Source organism: Charadrius vociferus, unplaced genomic scaffold (assembly GCF_000708025.1).
Source record: "Charadrius vociferus isolate BGI_N301 unplaced genomic scaffold, ASM70802v2 scaffold311, whole genome shotgun sequence".
Taxonomy (NCBI): domain Eukaryota; kingdom Metazoa; phylum Chordata; class Aves; order Charadriiformes; family Charadriidae; genus Charadrius; species Charadrius vociferus.
The window spans coordinates 1,975,945-1,984,775 of NW_009646965.1; positions in this window are offsets into that span (position 1 = coordinate 1,975,945).

An 8,831-nucleotide genomic window follows, 5' to 3' on the forward strand; every position below is an offset into this window, starting at 1 on the left:
CTCCCCCCCTCCCGTCGCCATAGCAACGGGGGGTGTGTGGAGTGGGGAAGGCCCAAAATAAACCTTTAATTTATAGACCATACTGTCATGCTTCCGCTTCAACTAAATGGTCAGAATGGTTCTCCAGCACGTTTTCACACGCGGGCTGAGCCTGTGAAGTGCCGGGCAGCAGCACCTCTCATGCGGTGCCATCGCCACGCAGATGTTCCTGTTTTACGCAGGAGATGTTCACGTCAAAGCGCCCAACCTCACACAGCACAATTTCACTTCTAGTACCAATGTTGCAGTTGTCCATTAAAGCTGCTGTATAGCGGGATCAACATTCCATAAGGGCAGGAGAATTAAGATAAGCAACTTTTCCCTTTTCAAAATTTTCCAAATTTATAATCGCAAAAGAATCTCCCTTTTTCCTCATTCCATCTTCACTTTTTTTTTTTTATGCCACAGTAAAGAGCACTAAATTCTATTTCCCCACAGAGCAGAATATTTCAAACAGCATTTTGTTATTTTGAAAAATAAGCCATTTATTCTGAAGACACAAGGGAGGCCATTACAGTCACTTAGTTTGATAACTCAAAACAGATCAGGGAATTTCACCAGGCATTCCATTCATTGAGCTTTTCTGCTCTGGCTTAGCCTGAAATTACCTAATTTTAAGATCAAGCTTTCAATTAGCAGAGAACCCACAACATCCCTAATGTTGTTGCTCCAGTGATTAGTAAAAAAATTATACTGTGCTTCTGGCCTCAGTTTTATTCGTTAGCTGGAAGTTGAAACTGGACTCGCTCTGTTTACAAAATCCTCCCTTCAGCCTTTGTCGTGGAAGTTGGATCCATGTCTTTAGGGCGATGTGATTTGGTTAGAGCCACACAGAGCGCGCTTCACCCTGCCATCACAGGGAAGGTTTGATGGTAAGCAAAGGTTTCCTTTTGAAGACACACTGTTGAGCCCTCAGAAATTAAACAAATGTGGTGTATCTATTACCTCCTGAGCTGACTTACCAATCAAACAAGATCCTGGCATCCCAGTTCGGTTTCTTCTCTGCTGTTTATTCCAACCACAGGAGCTGAGGGTTCTCCAGGACAGCTTGTGTTAAAGTTCTCCTAACTTGGCTACAGCCACCCAAACGGGTGGATGCCCACATACTTCTCTCTCTATTCACCAAAATGTTTTCCATGTGAATATTCCAAAAAAATACTTTCCCCTGTTCCCAGCTGAGGTCAGTAATGAGAACTTAAGATCCGTTATTTGCCAAGGGAAAGGAAAGAAAAAATCCCACCCCAAACAAACGCTTTGCTTACAATTCAGCCCGGCTTAGTGAGACAGCCTCGGGCAAACGAAAGCACAATACATCGTCTGTACCTCTTGACTGATTTCTTCTCCACACAAAGCAGCACAGCCCGGCAGCACCTATGCCAGACAAAGAGACAAGATTCAGTGAAAGAAAAACCTGAGGAGGATCCCTTTGAGACTGCAGATCCAGTTCAAAGTCACGGCCATCAAATAGTGTCATCAATGCTTTAGAGAGGAAAGTCTAGATGAGTCTAGTTTTCTAAACCGTTGTGTGCTTGGGATGTTCAGGCAGCGCTGGGTCAAGTTTTGATCACTCAGAACCCATTGCAACTGGAAATACAGAAAAGCCCATGTGATAATTCACCTTAAATGGGCAACACAGATGGTGCTCATTTCAATTACCAGCGATGTATCCTTACCAAAATAAGAAGAATGCAGTAAACCCTTTCTTTAGTGAAAGCAGTAAGTGTAGCTCATGATAACCTTTGCTAAAGGTAGATTCGTTAGTGTTTAACAGGCCATATAGGAGGTTATCTGAGGTATCCTGTCTAGCACCAGCCTTCCTGCTTTTTTGTTACACGGGTTCAGATTTTGGATCAAGTTTTTCCAACACAGGTTGGAAACCAGACTGATTTCTGAGCATAAAATCAGAAGGGCTCCCGTGCTAAAGCAAACTGCCCACGTTGCAAATCATTCTTGTGTTTCACCAGCATTATTTTGCATGTTTTCCATGATTTTTCTGATGCTTTAGGGATGGAGACCTAGAACTATCACAAATATCACACTATGGTAATGGCAGTAAAGTCTAAAATTTGTGTTTGAACAAGAACTGATTACCCCCTTTCCCTGAACCATCCTGTGCATTTAAAACAAGGTAGCACCGCTCAAAACCATTTAATAGTTAGTAAAAAAAGTAAAAACTCACCTTACACTGTAATAAACAGAAGTTTAACTCATTAGTTCAGGTTACTGAACTACCTACTTCAAAATCACCAGCCATAGTTTCATTTGCTCTCTCCAGACTAGAGCTTAGCTTGAGCTTCAAAGTAAGTGTAAGGATAATTATGTCCAACTTTTATTACAGTCGGAATCCCGTGCAGACTGAGCACTTGCTGGAACATAGCCCTTTTCAGAGCTAGGCACTGGGGATCTGAAACAGAATTGAACAGCATACAAAGTTTAAAGCTTACTGGGGACAAAGATGCGTAGAAGTGACCCGATTAAAAACCCTGACCCGTCCCTCATCCCTCCAAAAAAGTTACATTCTCTGCAAGGGAACTCAAATCCCTCCCACAATAAGTTTGTTAGCAACTGAAGTCCAAAGTAGACCAACACATCCACAGAATCAATTCCATTGCAGCCTCATGCTCTTATACTTGCCAGTAATTTCCCAAGTGTTCCTTATTCTTTCAAAATTCATATTGGATACAAAAATACAAGCTAGTTTGTTTGTTTGTTTGTTTTTAAATATTCTTTTGGTAATGAAAGCATGAAGGATATTTTTTAAAAACAAACCAGATTGATTTAGCAGCAGCTTTAAAGCCATCCAGCTGAAACACTTCAATAACAACTGCTCTCTTATCACAACTTTTACAGCCCACATCTAAAATAAGGTACTTATTTTGAAGTGAACAAGAATGAATGCCATGTGCATCTAGGAATTCCCACCCATAAATGCAAATTCTATTTCTGCCTCCCCTGCCTCCAACTCACTGACGTACACAATTTCTATCTCCTTTGTCTTTTTCGAAAGGACAGCTGCAATGCCGGATCACACCTCCAAGACTGTAGATTCCTTAAATTCTCACTTCAGAATTCACAAGTGTACCAACCATATTATTTTAATTTAGTTGTTAGTATATACATTAACACTCAAAAGTGTAATAAAAACCGAAAGTAGTTTTTTTAATAAACAGCATGTGATACAGACCGCGAAGATAAATAAAAAGCAGACTTTTTACAGTTTCCCATGAACATGAACTACAATAAGTATCATAGGCCAAACTTTTGTTACTTGAGTAGCACAGCAGAAGGGAAAAAAAGGGTTCTGTGTTTCTGTTTTTTTTTTCTTAAAAAAAAAGTACTGCAAGACTATTCTCAGTATGACAACACATGCATCTTGCTGCATCTTAAATATTTTTTTGGCCCATTATTACTAAAAATGTCTTGTTTTCTAACTACTTTACCACAGGACCTTTATTACAGAATGACATACACATGGCAACATCCCCCCCGCCACCCAGTAGTGGTTATTTCAAAGATAATCATCTCATTTCTAAAAGATCATTTGAGCGCTGGTGGGTGTTTACACTCTCCTGTTGAAGCAGACACGTAACTGCTAGTAGCTTCAGCAAAATAACGTATAAGCATCAAAAGATTACACCCTCCTGGGCTCTATTTATCCAAAATGCCACCAGGACCCTGGGCTGCCTTTGGAGAAGAGCCTTCATCCTTCCCCTCTGCTCAGCACCGCTGGGGCCGCGTCTGGAGTGCTGGGCCCCCCAGTATGAGCCACACGTGGATATACTGGAATGGGTGCAGCGAAGGGCCGGGAAGATGATGAAGGAATAGGAGGCTGAGAGAGCTGAGATTGTGTAGCCTGCTGAAGAGGAAGCTCAAGAGGCATCTTGTCAATGTATACAAATACTTGATGGAAAGGCGTAAAGATGACAGGCAAGGCTTTTCTCCCTGCTGCCCACTGAAAGGACATTAGGCAATGAAATAGAAGAAATTTCATGTAAACATTAAGAAATGGACTCTTCTTTCTTGGACAGATTCTAAACCCAATGGGATGATGTCCTGGGCAACCTGGTCTAGCCGACCCTGCTTTGAACAGGGTGGCTGGACTAGACGATCTCCAGAGGTCTCTGCCAACCTCAATGATTCTGTGGAAGTTCTTGCGATTGTGGTGCCAGTTGCAATGACAATACTTTCAAAATTTCCAGCCTGATAATCCAGGCCATCAGACTGCAGCCGTATGTATTTTAAATCCTTTTCTCCATCAGGGAAGAGGATTTTGATAGTGTATGTGGATATTCACAGTTAAAACTTGCAGAGGTGCAAGGGGCTAAGGGGTAAGGATGATACATCCAGATGGTGAATTATACATTTATCTTCACAAGAGAAGATGAAGAATTTGGGACCACAGTGGCTGTAGAAAAGGAAGTGCGTTCACCTCTTCCTTCCTCTTCTTTCCTCTGCCCCAGATGAAGCAGTAAGATAATTTGGACAGCCTGGGCAGTTGATAATTCAGGATACAGAACACTATTCATAAAGTCTGGGGATAGATTAAATGGACTTAAACCAAAGAAACAAACCAGAATGAGATAATATAAATATTTGTGTTTTGGCCCTTACGGATTAACTACACTACAGCAGACATAAGATTCTTAGGAGGAACAGCTTCTGCTTGAATTGGGCTTTCTACACCTTCAGCAACACAATTAGGTCAGGTTTAACTGTGATTAAATTAACACTGGAAGAAGTTCCTAACGAAACTGACGCAGTTACACTGAACTAAATGGTTCCTAAACCAGTTTAATAGCCACTGGAGAATCGGCACTGGAATTTCAGAAAGAGTTGATAGAGCAAGTGTTATTTTTTGCCGTATTTATGCCGAAGGAATAATGCAGCACATACAGAGGTGACAGTAAGGACACTTAAACTTAAGAAACATTTATGCAAGCCAACAGGAATGCTAGCTTTGAAGTACAGGCAGCGCATTGCTTCAATTGACCTTCTCTTACAAATATTTAATGTTGTTCTTACGCTAAGGGCATGTCCCTATTTAGGGGAGGAGGGTGTTGGAGAGGGAAGGGAAGAGACAGGGACAGAGGGATCCACCTCTGGGACAGAGTCAGGAGTGCTAACACAGTAAGACCTCATACTTTTAAGAGTCTATCCCATCAAGCTCAGAAGTCAAGAATACTGTACTGCAGATTAAGAACAACTATTTTTCCTGAGTGTGAGTTCAACAAGTCTTTAAGCTATGAAAGAGCAGGAAGAGGAAATATCTAAGCTAGCAAGCAAGAAGAATCCTGAAAGTCTCAAGAATGAAAGTAACTATAGACAAGATTAGAGAGTTATGAATCGGAGAGCTGAAAAGGCTAGTTAATAAAGACTATTTCAAAGTAAATTTGTCAAGTGTTTAATTGGGCTGCTAGTAAACATTCCTCTCATTAAGAGAAAATCTTCCATACTGAATCATATGAATAAGTAATGTGGAACTTTAATACACATATAGTCTAATTCTGATTTCATATGCTGTTGTAAAACCAGAGTGATTCTGATGAAGTAAGTGTAATATCAGCATAAAGTAAAATCAGAATTTCTCAAAGACAAGAGCACCTATAGATTTGGTTAGTGTATGTACAAAGAGAACTTCTATATCCAGTTTCCAGTTGGCTTCCCTTCATTAATACAGAAGTAAAAAATAAAACAAAACAAAACAACCAACCCCTCCCCCCCGAGCCCCACACCAACTGCAGGGGTGCTGAACTACACATTATTTTGGACAGATAGAGCCTCACTCTAAACCGAGACAACTGTCAGCACAAAAAAAAAGATACAAATTCATTATTTGTATGAAACATGTATTGCAAAATTAAGTTGGGATTCAACAATCTGCAACAACATCCACAGCTATATAGTATTTTAAAAAAACAACCAAACAAGTGTGGTTCTTCTTCCATTCAAGTAAAACTAAAACAAGATAAAGAAACATGGAAGTTAAAAAAAAAATAATCTTAGAAGCAGCAAGTTACAATTCTTTCTGTAATACCACACCATTTTCATTAACTTGAAGCATTTTAAAGATGTCAAAGACATCAACAAAATAGTAATTTCAAGTGGCTTTTTTGATAGTTGTTTTTTTTTGGAATGGGTCCAGCCCAGGTCTGCAACCTGTACAGACATGCAAAACAGGAGGAATTCACAATTATTATTAAGAACAGACATTGGAACATGCCAGTTATAGAATGACAAAGCAAAGAAAATACCTTCAAATCATCAACAAACATGGGCTACTGACTGCTAAAGGGCATTTAATATTTTACATAAAAAGGAAAGTTGGAAAAAAGCCAAAAACAACCCTCCAAACCACCAACAGCAGGGTCATCACATACAAAGTTCTCTACGAGCTTGGTAATTTCTATATTGCCCTTAATATGCAGGCTTATATCTTCTCCACAAGATGCCAAACCACTAACAATTTTGTTTTTATTTAAATGTGGGGGTTTTTTTTAAGGATTATACTGAAAGCGTGTTTCACCTATGAAAAAACGACTAACGCGCTCCTTCAGAACAGAAAACTGTGCATATATAAGTCAGCACAGGTGCTTTTTCTACTACCTTTAAGAAAGCAAAGAATGTATTTTTAAGGAAAAGGAATCATCAGCAGCCTGTTCTGTCATTAAATCAAACATAGTTTCACAGTTGAAAAAGTTACTGGTTTGAAATTTGTATTTCACTAAATCACCATTTCCTAATGCTTTGTAATAAGTTATACGGCGCAATGCTGGGCTCCTTGCTCTGGCAGTCCTACTACAAAGTTCTGCGGGAGCAAAGTGTTCAGATTCAATTCAAGCTCAAAATAAGCTACTTAAGTGTTTTGTGCATCTGACTCTCAGAATAAAGGGAACACTTTGAAATCTCCATGAAGTGGGAATAATTAAAAAATAAAAATCCAAATTCCAAGCAATCTCTGTAAAAATCTAGAGCTCAGTTACAGGTGCTTTCGCAGTCTGTAAGCAGATCTCATTTTCGATACTGAGAACAGATGACATCCTCTCATTTACACCAATGTAAGTAAAGAGTACCTCCACTATCTGCAGTGAAGTTACATCAGCACTAAACTGGCATAACAGGATAAGGTAATTAGGGTTGAATGCTTTGATGCTTAAAAAAGGATTATTTTTTTTCCTCAAACACTGGCAGAACGTTTTTCAAATGCCCATGCTGGTTATTGTAAGAACAACCACTTAAAGCCCGTGAGCTTCTCCTACTTTTTTAAATTTTACTTAAAGGCTGTAATTATCCCAAATCATATTATGCCTATATCACTATGAAGTTTCCTTTCTTTTACTATTTGATGTTCATAGTAACTTCTACAGCTTGTGCACAGCATTTAGTTGCAGTAACTTTTGGAAACAGAGCCTGATTCCTCATACCTTTCTGTTTGTGCAAAAAGGGTGCAGAACACTGTATGCTTGAACTGAAAGACATTTATACTCATATTTACACAAGTAAATGGCTAGGAAGAGGCAAAGTACAAAAGAAGTTGGGCTTATAACATCCAATAAATTTGAGTTGATCTTTTCATCCAGGCTGGAAAAGGCTGACCCTCTCTCAGATAAACGAGGTAAAGCATTGTTTCAATACCAGATAAATAAGGGTGATATAGCACCTAATGTGGCATTTGTGCAACAGTTTTACTCAGTTAAATTAAGAGTTATGGCCAACAGGGTTTCAGATTTTGTGAACTAAATTTAAACTGAAACTAAGCCATGTTTTAAAAAAGCTAAACCATTAGTGTGTTGACTGCAAAGTAATACATACAAGGGTAATTTTGCTCTACAAAGTATGACCATGGTTAGCAGGAGTTAAAATACTCGTATGAACAAAAAAGAAAATGTAACAGTCAATAAAGAGAGCAATGGGAAGTCTATTTGACTACTCCAAAATATTTAGTAGAACTAAGGAAACAAAACTTCACATTCCCCGTACTATTCTTGGAACTTCTGTAGTTTTCACAAAAACAGGTTTCCCCCCCCGCAACATCAAGCATCCGTGTGTGCAGCAATCAACTGCAGGATCTTGACTATGAAAGTGTCTTGAAAGACCGAAGTCTTGGCTTTACCATCCCCAAAGTCTTTCATAATGTAATTGATTGCACATTTTTAATATATTACAATTTGCTAAATGAAGCCAACCTCTCATTACCTCATCAGTACAGCCTGCACAAAGTACAGTTTATTTATATACTTATATTCTAATCTAACACCAGCTGTCAGCGTATTTTATATTACATGTGATATTGCACTTTCTGAGTGGCACCTCGGTGCGTGTTTACAAGTGAACGAGCTGAACTCTCGAAAGCCCCAGACCTTTGGAAATCACTCCAAGTGCTGCCAATCTAGCAAGTTTAAAATGTTTGGGTGAACATCACCCTCAGAATCATGGGCTTCACTAATTAAAAAAAAACCTGTTTAATAATTAGATAAACAGTCCTACCTGAAGTTGTGCATAAGGGCAATCTGAAATCCTCAGTACTCTGAACAGTTTCAAAAAGTGATGCCAATTTAATTGATTGCACACATCGTAATTGTGCTAGAGGACAACAACTAGATTTACAAATATATATTACACGCACACACACACAAAACAGACAAAGCTATAAAATGCTTGGTAACTCCACATGCTTTGAGCTAGCCAACGTATCTGCTGTATGTTCAACTGCTTATTACTGATCATATTGAAAATCTAAATTGCTAATTCTGATGCATTTGTTGCTGGATTAAACAGCCACTTCCAAAGGAGGA